The sequence below is a fragment of the Suricata suricatta genome, chromosome 4 (assembly GCF_006229205.1).
Source record: "Suricata suricatta isolate VVHF042 chromosome 4, meerkat_22Aug2017_6uvM2_HiC, whole genome shotgun sequence".
Taxonomy (NCBI): domain Eukaryota; kingdom Metazoa; phylum Chordata; class Mammalia; order Carnivora; family Herpestidae; genus Suricata; species Suricata suricatta.
In genome coordinates, this window is record NC_043703.1 from 48,309,503 (window position 1) to 48,332,985 (window position 23,483).

At 34.7% G+C, this 23,483-nt stretch overlaps 1 long non-coding RNA gene across 1 annotated transcript in view; it reads left to right on the plus strand.

The window, feature by feature from the left end:
- Window positions 1-8,934: 8,934 nt before the first annotated feature.
- LOC115289233 overlaps window positions 8,935-23,483 on the plus strand; it is a 39,211-nt gene continuing 24,662 nt past the window's right edge. The window contains exon 1 of the long non-coding RNA XR_003907493.1: window positions 8,935-8,971. This is a non-coding gene — a long non-coding RNA (uncharacterized LOC115289233). The remainder of the gene's footprint in view (window positions 8,972-23,483) is intronic.

Here is a 23,483-nt window from a genome sequence, read left to right on the forward strand (position 1 = left end):
TTTGTTGTCTGATTGCTGATGCTAGGACTTCCAACACTATGTTAAACAGCAGTGGTGAGAGTGGACACCCGTGTCGTGTTCCTGATCTCAGGGGGAAAGCTCTCAGTTTTTCCCCATTGAGGATATATTGGCTGTGGGCTTTTCACAAACTGCTTTTATAATGTTTAGGTAAGTTCCTTCTATTCCGACTTTCTCAAGGGTTTTTATTAAGAAAGGATGCTGTATTTTGTCAAATGTTTTTTCTGCATCTATCGACAGGATCATATGGTTTTTATCTTTTCTTTTGTTAATGTGATGGATCACATTGATGGATTTGCGAATATTGAACCAGCCCTGTAACCCAGGAATGAATCCCACTTGATCATGATGGATAATTCTTTTTATGTGCTGTTGAATTTGATTTGCTAGTATCTTGTTGAGTATTTTTTCTAATTTTTCTTCCTTATTTCTCAATTTTTCTTTTACCCATTGAAAGATCAACTTTATAAACTCTCTAATGAATTTTTATAAAATTCCAGCTTTCATAATTATAATTGCAAATTGATATTTATTTTCTTTTATTTCTTTTGATAGCAGTGTATTCTTGTTTCATAATGTATGTTATCTCTGATAGGTGATCAAATTTTCTTTGAAATTGTTCTCTGCTGAATGCCTCTCATGGTTTTTTTTTTTTTTTGCCTTCTTCCTCCCTTTACTTTAGAAGATTGTTTAAAGAAAATCACATGTAAGATTAAATACCTGAACAACTAACTGCAAATATTCTCTGATGGACCAAGTTTGTCAAGTGGTAAAATATTTTGTATTGTCTGTTTTTACTGTGGGGTTCACTGCCCACACTGTAGTTTCTGCAAGACAATCTTTTAAAGCCATTCTGTTTCCTCAGAGAGGGCTCCTCTACTCTGTTGTGACAAAGTTGAGAAAGTGAGCGGAAAAGCATGAAAATAAGGAGAGCAGGAAAGAATACTACGTGCATTTTGTGTACTTGTGAGAGCTGGAGCCACATGATTCATTGTGCTTTCAGTTCTTCTCTCTTGTCCTGCTATTTATTTCTGCTCTGAAACTTTTCAGGTTTAGGTTCTTAAACACATTGTCTAGGACTGGTGGTAGATGAAGGGGTAGTATCAAAGTCACATAGGCGTCTCTGGGGACCTGGCTCCCATTCTACTCCATTAATAAGCATTCAAACAATCCTTCTTTTCTGCATCTCCCTCCACCTTGCCTTTCGCCAAAGTTATCCCTTCCAATTTCTAAGATTTTAATTTCTACAATGTGAAACAATTTGTTTCTCAACTGTGTTGTCCTCTGCAGGCCTCACTAATCTGCTTTTACATTTCACGTAGGTCTAAATTACCAATATCGTCTAGCTTCATCAGATTTGAACATTATGCTATAGGTATGTTTCTGCTTATTTTATTACTTGTAAATGATTTTTCTTGAGCCTAGGAATGATGTTTAATATAAACAAAGACAGTTGAGTCACTTGTAAGAAGTATAATCAATAAAATGATATTTAGCTGCTGTTACATTATCTTATAGAATTAAAAAATTAAAACTCACATTGCCATTCAAGGATTTTCCTTTTCCTGTAAAATAAGCTAACCAAAATTATGTGAATTTACTCATCCATTCTATGACAAATTTTTTTAAACTACTGTGCCAGGCATTGTGCTGCTGACTGGGGATTCAAGGGTGAACAAGGTGTCCTACCAGCTGGTGTGGGGTGCAGACAATTAAACAGGTAATTACAGTGTGGACATAGAGCAGTGTTTTATGCAAGCTCGTAAAAATGACATCTGTCTCAGAATTATGGGGTCAAGCAAGGGTTAGCACCTAGTGTAGAAAATTATGTTTAAGCTGACATTTGAGTGATGAGTACAAGTTAGCCAGGTTAGTTTTGGAGGGAAAGAATGTCATAGCAGAAGTATGGAAAAACCTGAAGGAGAGAGATAACAGAACACATGTAAAGAAATGAAGGAATTTTGTAAGGCTTGTGGAACTGGCACTCAGAGATGAGGTCAGGAGAGTGGCTTGAAGCGGTGAGCTGAGGTCAGACTTTCAGTGCCTTAAAAATAAAGTGAATTTGTCTGAACAGTTATTAAGGGAAACAAGGCATTCCTCTGAGGTGAAGTAAATGATGCTGGGTAGGAGAAATTGCTAATAAAGGTAAAAGATGTTGGGGTACCCAGGTGGCTCAGTCAGTTAAGCATTCAACTCTTGATTTTGGTTCACGTCATGATCTCATGGTTTGTGAGTTCAAGCCTCGCATCAGGTTCTATGCTGAAAGTGCAGAGCCTGCTTGGGAATCTCTCTCTCCTTTTCTCTGCCCCTCCCCCACCTGTGCTGTCTCTCTTTCTCTCAAAATAAATCAGTAAAGAAAGAAACTTTAATGAAGGTAAAAGATGTTAGCACATAATTGATGTAATCCAATTTAGATACCTCAAATAGAATTATAATAAAGATGACAGAAAGAATCATATATATCAATGCTATCATTTTAATAATGCACAATTAAAAATTAAGTAAAGTAAGAATATTTTTATTATTTCGTTTTTACTCATCTTCATGTTTAAAATTCAATTTTTTTTTTTTTTTTGCAAATTGTCAGCAGCAATTGAAAACTAAGTTTGCTTAGCTCATGGAATTTTCAGGATCCATGGCTTAATCTATTAATTCTCTTGATCTGACTATTAGAAGACCAATCCTGAATGGATGATACTGATGGGACCTCTGGAACTCACTTTCTGGTGGGTATAATTTTCTAAATATGTGTGTAGGAGATTGTGCTCACTGACTATAGATCTTCTATGGAACCAGCAGTTAATGAACTACACTGTCAAGGGGTTGTAAAACTCAAAATCAGTAGATATTAATGATTTTAGCTAATTAAAATTACCTCATTCCATAAAATGTCACATGAAAATTTATAATCTCATGAAATTAGCATTTCTCTTAGAATATTTAATTGAAAATGTGGAAAATAGAAATTATCTGACAAAGCAATAATCAATTTAAAAAACTGTACCACTAAAGACAACAACATAATCTTGATAAATAAATATGAGTTAAGTTGAATAAATAAATTCAGTCAATATCCCATTATTATGGAAATGAACAAATTAATCCAGAAATTCTTATTTTTACTAGGTTCCAAATCTCTGTTTAAGAATCATTTCTTCCCATAAAGTCATCCCCATGATGAGGACTTAAGAGCAGTATGTAAACATGTAGAAAAAATACTTGTCTTTATTTACCATCTACTATATGCTCAGACACAGTCAATGGGTTTTGAGAGAGAAATTTAATTCATATTTTTGTCATCAAGTTCCAAGTGGAAAAAAATGAGATCTTTGCTAGTCTACATATCATACCAAAAAGAAAATTAATAATCACTCAAAACAGTAATTACCCTATTATTACACAATCAGCAAGCAGCAAAACCAGGGTTTAGAGTCAGATCTGCCTCCATTACTCATGCTCTTTCTACCATCCCCTCTGCTCAAATTCTTTAAAATAATACCTTAATAGAGTATAAGTCGGAAGAACATTATTAATAGCTTTTTTGTTTTGTGTTTTGATTAACTTCTTTATTTTTGTGTGCTTTTACTTTAGTATCATTTGCATATTCCCTAGTTATTCCTTTATCAAGATTATTTATTGAATAAATTAGTATAATACATTGCCCCAGCCTGAAGAAAAACTTTAAATCTAACTTGAAAAGTTAATTAACATTGTGAGATGAGAATAAAGTGCCATCACAAGAGAGCGTATGATCAACAGCTAATGACACTGTACCCACAGGAATGCTTTGGGAGTCTAGGAAAGTACAAGATAATTGTGCCTAATCAGACATAAGAAAATAATTTTTAAAAAGTAGAAACTTTAAAAATAAATATTCCACAATGCCTTCCAGGAACACTCTTGTAAAATTAGCCTGCTTAATGATTCCAAAATGCTTTTACCTTTCATCATTGATCTCTTGCTGGAAATGAACTCAATTGCATGTGTTACAACTTGGATTCTGATAATGTCTGTTGACATAAGTAGTTAATCTCATGTAATTTGCAATCTGCTTCCACAAATTCACCACCATTTTCAGTACAAGTATGCAGAATCATACGCTTCAATAAAACACAACCCTCTTCACTTTATCAGACAATGTAGAAGAGAGTAGAGTGCAACAAAACAGAACACAGTAAGACGGTGCACACCTTAAAGAGAAACATGATAAAGCAAATATTGTACATGGAAGTCCAACTTTGTCAGCATCTGCATTTATTTCATACAGATTTTATAATGCTATAACAGACTTATACTCTTTCCCATTTCCTCTGGTTATCTATAACTTGCATAGTTAATATGATATAAAGAATTGTATCTGTCAAATCATATTTTTCACACACACAACAAATTTTATAGCAATTCAGATTTTCATGAAATGAACCACAATGAGGCTAAGAGGTAAAACTACTTTTAATAAGATAATAGAAGAAGGGTAACTGATATGGGTGCTGGGTGAGAAGCCTTCTAACTTTCTTCCCTTTTTATTTGACAATTTCCTCCTCCTATGAAACAACAGTATCTCAGAAAAGAGAAGTGCTAAGTGGAAAGCAAAGATTAAGTGACGGGGCCAACAACACTGCGTAAGTTTTTGAAACCTTGAAGTTGCAAGAATTGGCCAAATAAATGAGTATCACCAATACAAAGGTGACTAAGTTTTTGGAGATGGACTTCATGGGTTCCTCAGGCAATGACAGACATCAAGAGACTTTGGTGGAGCCTGGGTGCAAGTCAGGGATCTGAGGATCACTAAGAAAATGTTTCCTTCTTGTTGGGATGTTTAAAAGAGGTGCTAAGAAGGTTTTGAGATTGCATTGGGATGCAGTTGGTGTTACTCTTTCATGAAATCCTAACAATCATACTTTTCATTCTGAATGTTTACTCCACACCTGGTGGGATATTAGATTGTTAAATTCACTACTTAATTTAATACAATCTTCAAAACACTCCAGTCATTAGGCATTTGACAACATTTTAGAAACAGGGACCCTATCTCAGAGGAAGGAAGAAATTTTCTAAACTTAACCTAGAGAGTAACTAGTAGAATTGGCATTTGAACCCAGCTCTGTCTTATCCCAAGCCTGGTACTTGCCTTTCTATGTTATGATGCTAAATCATTCATTCCTAACCAAGAGAAAGTCTTCATTTAATATTAAGATAGATAGGGTGCCTGGCTGGCTCACTCGTTGAAGCCTGTGACTCTTGATCTAAGGATCATGAGTTCGAGTCCTACATTGGGTGTAGAGATTACTTAAAAATAAAAATCTTTAAAAAAGTAACATTAAGACATATAAACATATTTGATATGTATATAACAATGATTTCCTATTTGATTCAATTAGTGATTCTTAGTAGATAGAATTTTGGAATTTCCTTCCTGAAAATACATACTAGTGCTTATTTTTATTCCTGATATAAACACCAAATGGAACAGAGTAGAAATGCTACAACTTTGACAAATTTTCATTATTCTATTAAGCTTGTATTTCTAATAGTTTAATATTACATATTTTTAAGGAGCCAGATTTCACTGATTAAAACTCTTGCTTTATTGACAAAATGATATCATGGGCTCAAAGTTCTATATGAGAGTGAACTCACACTCTTTCATTTTTGGTCAAAAATTAAGTGAATTTCTAATGTCAAAATTTTGTTAACTATTTATTTACATTCCCACTTTGCTTTTGCAGACATATGTTGGCACTTTAGCATAAGCTCTGCTACCTCAGGCATGAGTATTATTTATTTCCTTTAATTTGAATTTGTGCCAGAGCCTTGGGTGAAGTCGCCCATTACATCTTCAGTTCTTGGTCTCATCAAAACGCCTTCAGTCAGCAAAGGATTACTTATAATTCAGTGTAAATTGTTAATTATCCTCATTTTGCATACCCTGCCATTTGGCCAAGAACTCTATCTGTTATCAGAGACTTTACTGGATTGCTAAACATTCACCTGCCAGAATTTAAAAATTATTGACTGGGATTACTGAGCAACTAGTGAAAAGTATTCTCAAAACTACCATAATAAACCAGGTGGAAATTTATTTTAATGTGTTCAAGAGCTTAGCGCCTTTATTTGCCCACTTTCTAGTGCTCCATTAAAACAATCGGAGTTTATTTTTTCACTCTTCTGTTTCAGTGGATTCTCTTTTAAGCTCTATGTCAATTTATTGTTTCCTCTATCTATATTTGCTTGTCTCACCTGACATCTTCTTTACTTTGTCATGCCTTTACCCTTTATTTCCCCTTCTTTCACAAAATCTCTTCTCTCTTTCCTATTACCTATGACAAATTCATTTTTAACTTGCTACAGAATCTTCCCTACAATCTCACAAAATACTCAGGTTAGTATTAATTCCCTTCTCTTTTCCCAAAATATGTAGATTATTTCATACATACTCTGGTTTCTCTTCAGATTGCATAAATCTTTCGCCTTTTACCAAAATATGTAGATTATTTAAAGGTCTAAACTGCTCTTGTCCTTATTTTTCTGGCAGGGGCAGATTCTGATACTTGAGACACTGCTGACAACTTTCACTGACTAATCCTAATGAAACGTCTCCACCTCTTATTGTTTGGCTTTTTTCCATATTTATTTTGAGGACTCCAACAAAGCAGAACAAAATACTTAAACAGTGTGCTTCCCACTAGAGTCTTTAGGACTATTCAATTTCTCATAGATACATTATACTTAATTCTTTCAAATCCATCAGAAAGCTCATGATTTCCAATCATGATTTTAAAGTTCAAATCTAACTTAATCAGGGAAATATGAAGTAAGTCTTTCCCAAATGTATCTGTAAAGAAATTATTCCAAAGCTCGCCCATTCAGTAATAATTTTAAAGGCACAAACTTGATTTCAGACCTCAATATAGTTCAGGATTTCATCACAGATCAATTTAGATAATCATATTCTACGAGCTCTTACAATTAATACTGAATACTGTACTGCATGCTTTCTTTAGGCTGTTCACGATCATGATTAGGAAGATAAGAATTTAAAGTTTGACAGCATACCCTACAGAGCCTATATCCAGAGAATTGCCGTCTATTTTCTCTTCTTTAGAGCAGATTCGAGATTTGTTTTTCCAAGCTGGATATTTTCCATCAGCCTTACGCCCACTTTGCGTTTAGGGTCTGAGGCAGAAGAGCTTCAGACCGGTCAGGAGTTGTCCCCCAACTCGGGCCCACGCGGTGGGAGCGGCGGACCAGGCCTCGGCAGGAAACTGCCCGCTGGCAGAGGGCCCCGCGTGCCCTTCAGGCCCCGCGACCGCCTCCCGCTGCGTCGCAGCCTTCTCGGCCGCTGGGAGCTGTGCGTTCAGCCTGAAATTCCCCCTTGCGAACACCCTCTCCAGCAACGGGAAACTCCTCCTCGTCAGTCTCTTCAGGATTTCTCTGGAAGTAGGGATCACGCGAGACTTCCCTCAAGGTTCACGGGAGCCAGGCCGGCACATGCGCAGAGCTTCCTGGCAATCGCCGCCTCCTCAGACGTGCCCGGTGAGCTCGCTGGGTTTCCTACGGTTGGCAGCCTCCCAGGGGGTGCGGCAGGGACCGTCGCCCAGAGCGAAGGTAGGCACAAGCTGCCTCCAGAGAGGCTGGTTGGTCGGTACTGGGAGCAGTAAACACCAGAAGCCTTGGCCCTCTGGTAGATAGATGTACTACACTGTTTGGAAGTCAAGGTTGGTGGCATCTAAGAGGATTCCTGCCCCGAGAAATTTAAGGACTTTCTCCTTCAAATGCAGGACATTGAGGGCTCTGGACATTGTGAACGGTTCCCTTAAAGTTATGACAGAAACTCAGAACAAGAGGGGCGTGGACCCCTCTCTGGGTAGTACGAAAAAAGGCCAATTTAAAAAGAACATATTAGGTATCACCAAAAAATATATAATTCTTGCTTATTTTAAAATAACATGTAGAACTATAAATTCGTCAATGGCAGGAACATTATATAGGATTTTATTCAATTATTTATACAAAAAGAACCTAAGGCACAAAGACGAAGTGACACAAGAAAGTGTAGCTCTTTTTGTTTGATGAGCTCCAAAAATCTAGGTTACTGTTTACGTACAAAATTTCATACAATGGCATTTCTCTGTGTACTTCAGTCTATTTAAAACTAGTGTTTTCATGATTGTAAAGATGAAGTGATTCATTAGATATCATTATATCTGGAATGCATTGCAGTAATTTCTTAACAAAGAATGATAAAGTCTTGGCATGATTAGAGATTAATGCTTTTTGGATTTTGGTTTCTTAAATGATTGCCCCAAGTACTTTAAGTTATAAAGAAATTTATATTCCCTAGATTATTCCTTATTTCTAAAACATACCTTTGGATGTTAGTTACCTTCTTTTCCATATTCTTTTTTCCTATTTTCCTCTTTTAAATTATTTAATGGATGATATTTGTTTGTTGGCATGTAAGTACAGCCAATAAATACTTGATGGTACTCTGAGAGTACCCTTTGATGGTACTCTGAGAGTCTCTAGAGTATTGTAGCACATATAAATGCTGGCACAAATAAACTAATGGGTGTGCTGTAATAGATACTCTTCCTGAGGGATACTGAAAAAGACAAGCAGAGGAAAAATAAACTAAAATACAGTGCAGATTGAGAAATATCTATAATTACATTTCCATTCATATACACATTTATATGTACTTACTTGCTTTCTTTAGTGGGATAAAAATTGTAGAGGTAGAAATGCCTCTTGTTTCATTATGGGATACACAGGGCTAGACCTCGAAGTTCTCTTCAAGTATTTATATGTGTAAGGAAGAATGGGAAATTCTGATACTAACTGATATTTTTTAATGTTTATTTTTGATAGAGACAGAGCATGAACAGAGGGAGGTCAGACACAATGAGAAGCAGTCTTCAGGCTCTGAGCTATCACTGACTGAGCCACCCAGGTGCCCCATACTTACTGATTTTTGCTTTAATTTAGTTGTATATCTGTAGATATTTACTACCATATTTATCAACAAGCCCAAATATTGTAGTGTTTTTTTTCATCTCCACATGAAAAAATGAAAATGACATCAAAAAATTATCACAAAACATGACACAATTTAAAAATTTTTATTTTAATCATAATGATATTAGTAACACTGGGTTTTATGGTATGTGAGGGAGTACGGTACTCACTCTCAAAATAACATTGCTATTTAGGCACTGTTATCAACTCATTTCATTGATGAGCAAACTGAGGCTAGTGTGGTAATTTCTATAAACTTAGATGTTTTATAAGTGCTGGAGTTGAGATTATGATCCAGGCAGACTGACTCTGGGTCCATGATCTGGCCTCTGTGAAATGGGAATTAATGTAAGCATTATTTTACTGTTTAGTGTTAGAAAAGTTGTGATTTCTTTGGTTAACATGTATTATTTTGAAATTGAAGGGGAAAGATCAACAGTGATACAAACAAAATTTTTTTCCAAAGAATAAAAAGAAACTTTGTTCAATTGTTTACAGAAATCCAGATATTTAGATTCAAACTGAACATGTGTATTAAACAGATGGCACTGTAAAACTATTCTGATTTCTCTTTGCTGAACTGCCCTGAGTTTGAAGAAATAATAGATTTTTAAAAATTACACAACTCTTGCCAGGAAATTAATTCTCAATTTCAAAAGTGGCTAGTGATTATAAAATGTGCTTTATTTTGTGTGGTTATGTTTTGAACTGTAAATCTCAAAAAGTGTCCAATTATAAAGTATCTGCATCTTCAAAGTGTTAGTTTTTTTATAAAGATTTTTTAATGTTTTATTTATATTTGAGAGAGAGAGATAGACAGAGTGTGAGTTGGGGAGGGGCAAAGAGAGAGGGAGACACAGAATCCAAAGCAGGCTTCAGGCTCCAAGCTGTCAGCACAGAGCCCAACATGGAGCTTGAACCCACAAACCTTGAGATCATGACCTGAGCTGATGTCTGATGCTTAACCTACCGAGCCACCCAGTCGTCCCAGAGTGGTAGTTTCTTAAGTAGCTGAAAATAAACTGTGTCCACTAAAAACTCTCTGTAAAACAGGAATTTCAGAACAAGTGAATATGTTCCTGAGACCGTAAGAAATATATAAAAACTATAATACATGTTTGAGTTATAGTCATGGTTCTGCAAAGTCTCCATGAAATTAGCTTTCTTTTATATAATTTCTGAAAACGAAGCTGAATACTCCTAGCAACAATGTAATACTAGAGATAAAAGTAAGATTTAGATCTGAATTCACTTTTCAGTTCTTAAGACTATTCCAGAAAATGAGGATACCTGTTGACTTGTTAAGAAGTGATCAGTGACTTACTGTTCTGCCAACACTCTGTACTCAAAGAACAAAGCTCACGAAATATTCATAAAAATACAATTACATAAAAATAATACATGACATACACAAATAATAAACATGTTTACAATATTAATTTCATAATTCGGTGAAAGTTATAAATGAAATATCCAATAATGGTAAATGATTGTTTTAGATGTTACCCCACACACACACTTCATATAATAAACATTTAAGACTAAAATGGTAAATTTTTTTGATGAAATATATGTGCTTATAATCTAATTCAAATTGGAAGAGACACTGAATTTAGGTTTTAAGGAACTCTTGTATATGAAGATCATTTTAAACATGTTGAATTAATAATAAAAAAGAGATCCTACCAGGGGTGTTAGGATAGACAGAAATGTACAGTGTTGACCTGTATACCAAAAGGCTTTGGAAGAAAGGAATACAAATGGAGGCTGGAAGGGAAATAGAGAACTAACAAAGAAAGAGAAAATGAAAGGAACTCAGGTGTGATGGTGTCCATGTGTGTTTGAAAAAGGAAAGACAGTAGGTCAAACCACATTCCTGCATTTCTCCATACCAGTTTGTTGTTCATTCCCAAAGCTTTCCAATTTATATTCTCTATGAAAAATAAATCTTGTTAGCATGTTATGAATGTTAACAAGTGCTCCAGACATCTTTCAGAAAATACCAACAAATTAAACTTTCAGGAAGGAAACCGATTTCCTACCCTCATATAACTTTACCAACTCTTGACTACATTCCAAACTGGCATGTAGTTCACATTTTAGTTTTAATATGTGTAAAACTTTGCTTTTTCCAACATCCCTGAAGATTATTAAAGAGGAGCAAAGTTTAAATTACATGCATTTTATAAAAACTCAGGCCCAATGTGTTTGGAGGCAGAATGGCAAGATAAAAGAGGGCAGAATAGAAAAGGCAAGAAAGCAGAGAAGATATTTAGATAATGTTTAATGACCTAGTGATAGATCTTTATTAAATTAACATACTTAACAACAATGAAATCCCTAACAGGTGGGTGCTTATGGTTCATTCATGTTGCTATTGCTTTTTTAAGTAGGCTTCACACTCAGCACAGAGCCCCATATGGGGCTTGAACTTATGGCCCTGAGATCAAGACGTGAGCTGAGATCAAGACTCAGGCACTGAACTGACCAAGCCACTGAGGTGCCCCACTCATATTTGTTTAACAGAAAATTTTATATAGAAGCTCACATTTCTCAACTACAGAATGTTTTGTTTTCTCAGTCTTTCTCATGGGAGATGATGAGGCATCCTAAGTGTGCCAGGTAAAAAAGATACAAACAGTATACATATGTTATTAAAATATAATAATAAAAATATAAAATGGTAGCCATAAAGCAACAAGCTGGTATTTTGTGAGTCCTTGCTTTTGCAAAAGAATCATTTCTAATTGTAGGAAAACACATTCTATTCCAATATTTTAAACAATAGACCAAATAGTAAGCACGGAGCAAGAATTCTTTAAATTAATTAAAACTGCATTTTCTGGATTTGTTCTATGACCTAAATCAGAAAAAAAAAATGTAGTTCAGCTTTGTGAACTTCATAGGAGGAAATCCTTGTTAAAGTAGAATACAGTCACCTCTTACGGTTTCACACATACCATGATTGTTGTGTTTGGTTTATAGCATTAAGGAGACCTGAACAAATCTACAAGCATTGCTACTTGTCCGAGAACTTGAAGTCTGAATCTAATGTAGGTGGAGGGATCACACTGGGTAAAGAAGGTTAAATGCATTTAACTCTGTAATAAGGATAAGATACATCTCCCTGAGGGCTGTGGGACACTTTCCCAAAGTGCAGGGATAACCGGTAGCCGTGTTTACTTAGGAAATCTCCCTGTTGGCTCCAAGAGAAACTTTTCAGGCTACTTTAAAAAAAATTTTTTTTAACATTAAATTATTTTTGAGAGTGAGAGAGGCAGAGCGTGAGCAGGGGAGGAGCAGAGAGAGAGGGAGACAAAATCTGAAATAGGCTCCAAGTTCTGAGCTGTTAGCCAGAGCCCGACACGGGACTTGAACTCACAGATTGTAAGATCATGACCTGAGTTGAAGTCTGACGCTTAACTAACTGAACCACCCAGGCACACTACTTTAAAGACTACTTTAAACAGGTTATTAAACCAGGAAACCCATGTAGGAGTGACACAGAGTTAAACTTCAGCCCTTTCTTTTTATGGTCCTTGTACTCATACATGCCTTCATGGGTTTATATTTCAGACTCACAATCTTCTTGCTTAAATGAGAGCATTGACTTTTCAGCGTAAAATCTTTAAATTCTAGACTCCTACAACCAAGAAGCATGTTAGAAAAAAATAAGTATTAAAAAATGTATGTAATTTTTCTTCTCAGTCCCAAAGAAATTAGGATAAACCATTGTGTTAGTTTTCTGTTGCTGCAAAACAAACGGCTGTGACTGTGTTTTGTATAGTAGTCTTCATAGGTCAGGACTGCAGGCACTGCAGATCTGGGTGTTCTGCTCAGGGTGCCACAGCCTGCCTTCTTAAGTTGTACTGGAGTAGATTCTCCTTCAAAGCTCTTACAACTTGTTGATAGAATTCATTTCCTCATAGCTATATTTTTAGGATATTGGCTTTTTTCTGTTCTTAGAGGCTGTCCGCACTTCTCTGCCATATGTGATTCTCCAACATGGCCACTTAGTTTACTGAGCCACAAGAGTCTCTTGTTTCAGTGTGCCAAGACCAAGTCTTATACACTGTAACATCCATCCCATCACCTTTGGAAAATACTGTTAGAAGCAAGTCACAGATTCCCACCCCCTCCCCCCAAATGCAGAGGATTACCCAAAGGCATAAACAGAAGAGCTGAAAATCCTTAGGTATTGCATTGGGGTCAGCCCTCCATAACTATTTAGTCATAGAGCAAGCTAAAGGGAAAACAAATAGGAGCACAGTTCTCTTGCAAACCACACCACCTTCTCCAATTTACTGCCTGTCTTCACAATCTCTCTTGTTCCCATGGCTCCATTAGTCGTTACAATGGATTTTAATTAAAAACTCTCTCAGATGTTATTTGTAATCAAAAATCAACATCCCATTACAACATATTTTATTCTTTATGACTAAGGCAACTTTTTGCACTTTTTTTCCATCTCTGCGCTAAGAGTATGAGATGGAGTAGGAATAGGAAGAAAATTCAAACAAAATACATTATTTTCTTTTATGATATACATAAATATATATCATTTATATGTATTATATTTCTTAATCAACTGCAATAAGCATCCCTTTATACAGGTGCCTGAAAATGAATAAGGAGAGTTTAATAACCTTGAAGCTACTATCTTTTCTCACATTGCTATAATACTGAGAATGAAATGCTCCATTAGAATGTTTAAATTTGAAATCCACTGACCTCTGGCTGAGACACCTATGGCAAAGTTTTTAAACAATGAACCTTATATTTTTGTCAATAAGGTAATAATATATATTCCATGTAAATGTATGTAATTAAATAAGTTCCACTATGGAAATGTTTTCTTTTTCCTCCCTGGTATTTGTTTTCTTATATGTAAATTCAAATGCCTGAACTGCATTCATATTAAATTATCTTTCATCTTCAATTTTCTATAGAAATAATTTGAGAATAGGAATAATTCAGTAATTCCATCAGAAGAAAGTTTGATACCTAGGATCTTCACTGGGATTGATAGAGGTCTGCTAGAAAGTCCTTTGATCATGGCAAGTGGTCTAAATCTGGAGTGTCTATAAAATAGAGATTAGGGCTTTCAAGAGAAATATGTGATAGCCTTTTATTTTGCAAGTAGAACTAATGTTTCTGGATTCTTTTTTATCTTTCTCTGCAGAAAATTATTTGGCTAGTTACATCTCTGAAAGAATACAAATCACATCTAGTTAATGATCTGTTGTGTCCAGAAATACACTAAATTATTAGTACATAATAGAAATTCCTAAATTTTATTTGTAAAGCTCAAAACCTTTCTTTGTTTTATCCAAACTTAATGTCTTTTTCTTTAATATATGTCAAATATTTCTATATATTCATGACATTTTTCTGCTCACTTTCAAATTCTTTGAGTCTCTATAGACTATTCACATAACCCCAATCTCAAGAATATGACTGATTTAACCACCTTCTAACTTAACCTTTTATAGCCTAATCGTGCCTTAAGTATTTGAAAAGATTCCTGAAGATAAAATCTCAGAAGGTTATGATTTAAAGTGATGAAAAGTTTCTTTCCATATGATACTTCATTCCTATTAAATCCTCTAAAAATAGTGTGCTGTTTTCTGTCAACTGTATTTTGCCTGAAAGGGAGAAAGTAATTACTAAGAACAGGATTAGGTTAGTTTGGGAAATATTTTCATGGCACCCTGTAAGCATTTTAGTCGACTTTGAAAGTATGGCTAAAACAAAGTAATTTTATTTCCCCTCCTGTGTTTGTAGCTTTCTTGCTCCCTGAGAGTTATAACATAGTGACTTGGTATTACTTGCAAGAATATTGGATTTCACTGGGTGCCAGATCATACCGCCTTTTTAAATCATGTTCCTTTCATAGATAATTTGCCCCACTGTAAAATCATTAAGGATATTCTTTAAGTATGCCACTCTTTTGTAGGGGATCAATATATCTAAAATAAAAAGAACGGTTGTTTGCATTTAGTTTCAGTCATGTTTTCTTTCAGGCTTTCAGTATTTTGTTTCTAATATGCCAGAGTAACTCCTCGCATAATGAGATGGCACCTTGTGTAATGAGCTACTGTTTATTGGTATTCCTGGCAACAGACCATACGAGGGCAAGGCCTGTAAATACAAGTGTGCACAGGAGATGCTCCTTCAGCCCACAGTGAGGTCCTATATAAGCAGAGGAAGGACAATATTTTTCCTTCTGTTTAGTCTCCAGGCAGATTATAGTGTCTCCAGCCTCTCTGTCTAGAAGTCTGGATCTGCTATGCTTGGTGAGTCTTTCTCCTACAAGTTCACTGATATTGTCCAATCCTTACAAAGTTAAAAGCACAAAGCAGAAAACATTTACTTCTTATTATGTTAAGTCAAATTTAAAAAGTAGGACCAGACTTAAGGCAGCTTAAATCAATCCACCATGAACTCAACTTACACTATGCTAAAGCAACTCAGGTTTCAGCTGAACAATTTATGCTTAGTTCACTAACCAAGTTTTTGCTTTCACTTCCGTTACTTTTCCCCAAAATTAGAAATAGACTTTCTTTAATTCGAGCTATCTAGAGTATGAGTACTTTTTAGAAAATGTTCATTTTTATTGAACACAATTTCAATTAAGACCTCAAATATATTGAAAATACTCAAATTATTTTATGTAAAGTATTAGTAATTGACCATCCAACAATTACCTAAACTGAATGATATACAATTATTTGGCCAATTAAAATGAACAGGTCAGAGAAGACAAGAGGGCCTATGAAGACACAACTCAAAATGAGTTTGAAATTTAAAAATGCTATTCCGTATTTAGAATATTTGACAAAAGTTTAAAAAGTAAAACTTGATTACATTTGTTTTTGGCTCAGTGAAAAATAGGAACAGGAAGGGAAATGGATTACTTTTTTGTTCCAATAAATTTGACATTACACAGACTCCATGTGTTTTAAATATACATACTATTTAGTGAAAAACATCCACTACTGATATTGTATTGGGGAACATGCAATGTGAGGATTCAGTAAGGTCTTAAATAACATTTAGCACCCCTAACTCTATGTCTGTCTCAAGTGAAGACTTGGAATAGTTTGCATGATTCATTACAGATATGTAATTCTATGACCATAATTATACTATTATCTGTAAACAAATACCCAACAAAAATAACAAAATTGGATTCTTAATGCAATGCCATCAGTACTGCTTTCTGCATTATAATGATTACAGAGCTTAAAAATCCCAGTGAAAGCTTGAATGAATACAACTTTAGTTCATTTAGATATTTAACAAGCAAAACATATGCAATGAATGCAACTGTGATAAGTTTTCCTCCTAGACTTTTCTAAACTAAGGCAAAAATAGCTTATTAGCTAATTTTAAACTATTGACTTTTCATTTTGAACATAAGATCTCTTCACACATGTTTAAGTCAGAAGTTTTTATTAGCTTCATCCGGCATCTTCCTGGGTTTAAAAATGTGTCAGAAATGCTGCATGGTATAATATCTATTCTTTCTATATGTGTATTTATTATTATGTATTTAAGTTACATGTGTATTTAAGTTACATGCTATGCACACAAATAAAATTCAGTATCTTAGAAGCTCCTATCCAGTATGTATTGAGATTGTTACTGAAAGATATGATATAGACAGTGGCAAACATAAAGTATGTGGGATTTGGCAAGGAAGATAGGAGTCTCAACACCGGTAGTTAAAAATGAACAATAGGGGCTCCTGGGTGGCTCAGTTGGTTAAGCCTCCGACTTGGGCTCAGGTCAGATCTCACGTTCGTGGGTTCGAGCCCCACGTCAGGCTCTGTGCTGACAGCTAGCTCAGAGCTTGGAGCTTGCTTCCGGTTCTGTGTCTCCTTCTCTCTGTGACCCTTCCCTGCTTGCACTGTCTCTCTGTGTCTCAAAAATAAATAAAACATTAAAAAATTTATAAAAAATTTTAGAAAATGAACAATATAGTTTTCCATTGTTCTTCTTTGAAATGTAGCATTTTACACTATGACATTCATTTTCATAATATAGATTGAATCATGTATAAAGTTTATCATTCCACTTTAAAGAGTTTATGTTTATTGTATTTTTGAGAGCGGGAGTACAAATGAGGGAGGGGCAGAGAGAGAGGGAGACAAAGGATCCCTTTGCTAACAGCAGAGAGCTGGTCAATGCAGGTCTTGAATTCATGAACAGTGAGATCATGACCGGACCTGAAGTCAGATGCTTTACTGACTGAGCCACCCAGGTGCCCCTATCATTCCACTTTAAAATCACTTTTCTTTATATTTTGAAAAATGTTATGGAGGATTCGTTTTCATATTGTAACAGCATATGCAAGAATTTAAAATATCTATAGGAAGTTTTTTTTTTTGAAGAAAAGGGATTTTAGGGATTGAATAAGTAAAGTGAAGGTGGTATCTTTTTTTTTAAGTTTACTTACTTATTTTGGGGGGAGGCAGAGAGAGGGGGAGAGAGAGAGAAAATCCCAAGCAAGCTCTGCTGGGTCAGTGCAGAGCCCTACAGGAGCCTCTGTCTCACAAATTGTGAGATCATGACCTGAGCCAAAATCAAGAGTTGAATGCTTAACCAACCAAACCATGGAGGTACTCCAAAGTAGATGATATCTTAATGTTAATAATGGGGAAACCGCAGGGCACCTGGGTGGTTCAGTCAATTGAGGATCCTACTTGGGCTCACATCATGATCTCACAGTTCCCAGCAGTCAAGCCTTTCAGCGAAGATCCCACTTTGGATCCTTTGTCCCTATAATTCTGTCCCTGCCCCACTGGCATGCACCCCCCCCCAACAAATAAATAAATAAATATTTTTTAAAAAGTTAAAAAAGTGGGGAAACTAGAAGATAATTGTGTACTATTTTTGCACCTTTTCTATAAATCTAAAATCAATTCTAAGATGAAAATTGATTATATTTTATTTGTTTATATATATATATATATATATTTCATTTTAGAAAGAGTGTGAGAATGCAAGTGGAGGAGTGGTAGAGCGAGAGGGACAAAGAATTTCAAGCAGGCTCAATGCCCAAACAAAGCTTGACAAGGGGCTAGATCCCAGAACTCTGAAATCATGACCTAAACTAAAATCAAGAGTTGGACACTCAATTGACTGAGCCACCAGGCACCCCAAAAATTTCTTTTTAAATAATCAAATAAATAAAATGAAGGTAGATGGAAGGGAAATTTACCTACTACTATAGTGTGTCAAGAATTGTGCTAGCCATCTTAAATGTATTATTTCACTTATAATGTATTAACAGTACCCTTATTGAGAGATAAAAAAGGCACACCAAAGCTAGAGATTAAATAGAAATTGACAGCACTGCAATATTCTTGCATAATAACAGCCAACAAAAGGAAGTCCTTTATGTTAATGAATTAAACTATCATGACTTAACATTTTGCATGCAAAATATCTTCTCCCAAATTTACTAATATATATTATTTTAATATTTACTTTTAATTTTTTAATGCTTATTTATTATTTTAGAGAGAGAGAGAGACAAAGTGCAAGCAGGGGAGGGGCAGAGAGAGGAAACTGAGCACCCCATATATTTTAATACTTTTGATAAATTTGGAATAAGTGTAATACATCCTTATGGCAAGTATGTTAAGCAATATGCAGAAAAGAAAGAAGAAAACAAAAATTATCATAATCCTACCATTCATAGATAATATATGTGTTCTTTTCTTAGCTTTCTTTTTTTTGATATGCCTACGTGTACATACAAAGGAAACCAAAATTTTATAGTGTGTATTGTTTTATGTGCAACTTTTGTGTATTTATATCCTAATTACACAAATTGTACATAAATACATTTCATAATAGTTTTGTGCATTTTTTCATTTAATTTTGTGTAGATTTATAATACATACACAGCACATTTTAACACAAATTTGACCACATAATTGTGTTTTGGGGGTTGTAACTTTTCATTCATTACTATAATGGTTTATATTAATGTCTCTCTCACCCATAAATTCTGAACTTTGTAACTGCACCTACCAAGTCCCTTGTTATCTTCGCATACCCAGCCCTGAGAATCAGTCCCACCATGGCTGTAATATCAGTACCTTTACATAGGTCTTGAAGTTAATTTCAGTTCTTCCCAGAGATGTCAATGATTGCTCTTAGCCTTTCTGATCCTTTTTCAAATTTATTTTAGTGTTATAATTTAGAAGTTGCACTGTGAGCTACTGGATGCCATGTAAGCTCATATAGATAATTTCTTAACTTGAAATGAATATTCTTTTGAGAATATTCTGTGTTGTTATGTGTTCTCAGCATTCTGTTACAAGTAGAATTCCTAAAAGAATAAATTTTAGCAGTTGTGATGACTATAGCAAAATATTGCTTTCCTATTTAATGTCCTAAAAGAGTAATCAGGAAATATTACTCCTAAAAATGAAACCAGTTATCTCTATAAAAATTTTCTTCTCCTTGTCCTCTTAAGTTTCCTGTAGGAAAGCATTTGAGGCTGATCAGATTCTCCCACTGCACATTGTAATTCATCCTTCATAATACTCATCACACTAGTAGTTACTTATCATCTGTGTTCCCCACTAGACTTTAATCACAAAAGAACAGAGACAATGTTACTTTTTTTCACCTCTATAAGCATTGCACCTAAAAAAAATCTGCTTGACACATTGTTATTTGTCAAGTTGAATTGAACAGAATAGTGCCATCCTTGGGTACAATGGTTAATCTTCTTGATCAGCACTTCCCAGCCAAGAAAAGGTAATCATGTAAACTAGAATCAGGAAGTGCAGATAGATCAGTTTACAGAATTACCAAAATATATTTCATAATCTAACATGACTGGCATGCAATTAATGCTTAATAACTATTTATTGAATTATATGTGATGTATTGAATGAGGGTCAAATTAATAAACAAATACTTGCATGTGTTTGTGAATGAGACAAGATGTCAATTAATGAGACATCATCCCTGATTGAACCTTTTTGGTTACTTGCTGGTTATGCCCTAGCTCAAATTTAAACAGGGCTTTCTCTGCAGAAAATACAGTACTTGACATTGGGTTGTTATGGAGCTTTAATAAGACTATGCTTGTGAAATCCCTTACCACCATATCTGATATGTAATGAATATAAAGTACACATTTGAAGATTCTGGACATCATTAGAAATCCCACTTCTGGTGTGGATTAGAAAATCCAAGATTTGTTTGTTTTTTTCACTTGTCTATGAGAGGAAGCATGTAGGTCTTTTTTTTTTTTTGGTGGGGGGAAGAATATGTAATACTTAACTTGAATAATCATAAATTTGATAAAATAGTATTATTCTTATTAACACATTTAGAAAAGGCTTTGTTTTATCTTACAGAATTATTTTCTCTTATGAAACATTTTCTAAAGTTTTCCTTGAAAACTCCTCTAATTATATGTTTGTAATAGAACATATTATGTCAAAGTCAAGATATGTTCTTGATGGCCTTTTTACTAATAACTACATTTTCCACTAACTTCTTTCTTCAATCAATAATTTCTAACGCCTACTCAGGATTTACTTATAATCATTTGACTGATTGAAATATTGAAGGTCAAGGTAGGAAGCAGTATGCAGAGGAGGTATTTGACTTTAAATGCATTGTTTTATAATTAAAATATTTATTTATTTTCCCTGTCTTTTAAGAATATTTCATGTTGTTTTCCATCAAAAAGAAAAGTAAAATTTATTTCTATTTCACAATTAAACATGATATTTTTAAAAAATTGGAATTATCTGCCTTCCTTTATTATCAAATGTTTACAAAGAGGTATGTGTTTATTTTCTCTACTCCTAATTCACCCTTGCTTTATTGCAATATTCTGATTTTCTTCCTAAATTTCCAGTTGCTTCATTTTTCTTCTTCATTTGGAGTTCAAATTCTGTCATTGTATCCATCAAAATCCTTAGTCTCTCCTGACCTCAATGTCTTCATGCATAAAGGGGACTTCCAGATACTCACTAGATCCAGGAGTTTATGTATCTTTTTTTTAAGGACTTTGTTTCCTCTATGCCCTAAATACACATATTTACCAGAGTTTATTCCTTGACTTTTGTCTCCTCTGCTCTACACAAACAGGCAGTCTTAACAATCTCTGCTTCAAACCTCACCTCTGTGGAAACTCCTAAATTGATATTTCTAGGCCTAATGTTTAAACCATTCTCTGTCTTTATCAAAGCTCTTCAGCTTGGCTAGGTCTCTGAATCTCTTCAGGAAACAGAGTTGAATAAGCCACATGAGACTTCCCTGTGTTCTGAACATGTCTGGTGTATTTTCTCTCCTCATTGACATCATTCCATCCACTAAATAGAATAAACCTATGTGAATAAAAACTCAGTCTGGCTTTTAGTACCAGAATAAATCCACCTTTCCCATGAAGCTCCTGTTCTTTCACTATTCAGCTAGAAATTTACCCAACGCTTTGTGAAGAATTTGGAATACAGCATGAATAAAATAGAGAACACATGTCTGTTCTTACAGAGCGCACTGTTCAGTTCTCACTCCCAAACCCAGTTGGAAAAATTTCTTCTTCTGTCTGTTCTCAAATTCAGTATGGGCATCTATCTTCTGATGCTTATCCATCCTTATATTCCTCACAGCCATTGTATGTACTAGACATTCATGTGGCATATGGTCAATGTAAGAAATGTCTAATGTTAGTGTGTAAGAGAGACAACAAATTGGTTAACCTAATCATGTACACTGTATGAGGCATATTAGAAAAAAAAGTCACAGTTATAGACCTAGATGAACATAATAAGATGACAGAGTGAGATAAGAGAAAGATGGATAACCAAGTCCATGTGTGGATTTGTAGGAAGGTAGAGAAAAGAACCAGAAAGGGAAGTTTCCATTTCTCTTACCTTGTTTAAAAACATAAGAATGGGGTGCCTGGGTGGCTTAGTCAGTTGAGCATCTGACTTCAGCTCAGGTCATGATCTTATGGTTCATGAGTTTGAGCCCTGAATCAGGCTTGCTGCTGTCAGCGCATACATAACCCACTTCAGATCTTCTGTCCCCTCTCTCTCGTCTTTCCCCCACTCATGCTATCTCTCTCTCTCTCAAAAATAAATAAAACATTAAATTATAAAATAATAAGAAAGTTTGGAATTATATTTGTTATATTTGTTAACACATCAGTTATTATGTTCCCAAGAGTTGACAGAATAGTCCCAGGGTACGAAAAGACAAATCTATTTAACTTCCAGGTAGCAAATAACATTGAAGGAGATGTTTCAGGAGTAAGTTCTCAGGCTCATTGTTGATAATCAGTAACAGATTTTAGTTCTTAGGAGATTTCTGAGAACCAAGTAGGGCACCAAGTTTTAAGACTGGGACACTAAGTATGCAATCAAGCCAGAGACCCAGACATTTTGAACTAAGACAAAAATAACTTCCCAAACTCTAGTTCAAAGGTAAACATGTTTTCAGAATAAACAAAGTCTGGTTATGGGGACATTGGGTGGTGTATGGACTCTAATATTAGCAGGAATGGTTTGATGTTGAGTTTATGAAAGCCAGGATATAGTTATTTATATCCTTCCAGTGTCAGATGCCAGGATTAGCCTATCAATCTGAGACTGCTGGTTGAGGTCAAGGTTTGATTTTAGAGAATGAAGTAAAAGGAATGCACAGGTTGCAAACAGTGGGAGGGGAGGAGGGAAGTCATTGATGTATATTTAATCAAAATAGGCAAATATTCTAGCTAATAATTTTTAGAAAGTGAAGCATTTTGTAAGTTCAAAGTAAAAGTTATTATCTAGTGTAACAAAGAACTGTTTCTGTTTACTGATTAAAATTAAATAAATTAACAAGAAAAGTAATTGTCTTGAACAAAATATGAAGTTTCAATTTGAAGTATTCCCATATAAGGTAGAATAAAATATTTTATTTGCGAAAATGGAACAAAATGATCTTCTGTCTTAACATGTTTTAATATGTTTTCAATGATATATATTATATTAGAAAATGAATAATTTGGCTTTTTATTAATATCTACCATTGCACTAAAAGAATTTTAAAATATTATTTGTCATTTTCACACTCATAATGTGTTAGTGTCTATGCTAAGAATTTTATCTACACTCTTTCACTCAATCCCTCTTATATTCAGATATGCCAAATATTATTTTCCTTTTAAAAAGAGAACTTCGAAACTCAAAGAGATTAAATAATTTGTTCAGAGTCTCACTGTTGGTGAGCATAGTTAGGTTTTTACGGAGTATCTTGTGGATTTCCAAAGTCCTGGGATTTAAAGAACACAGTGCTAAAACCAGGTCAATGTGCATACTTACTGCATCTCAGAATGGGGATGCTTTAAAATTCATCACACAGAATGAGAGATTTTGAAAATATACCTATAAGAATGCTTTCAGGATAACACAGGTTCACTCATT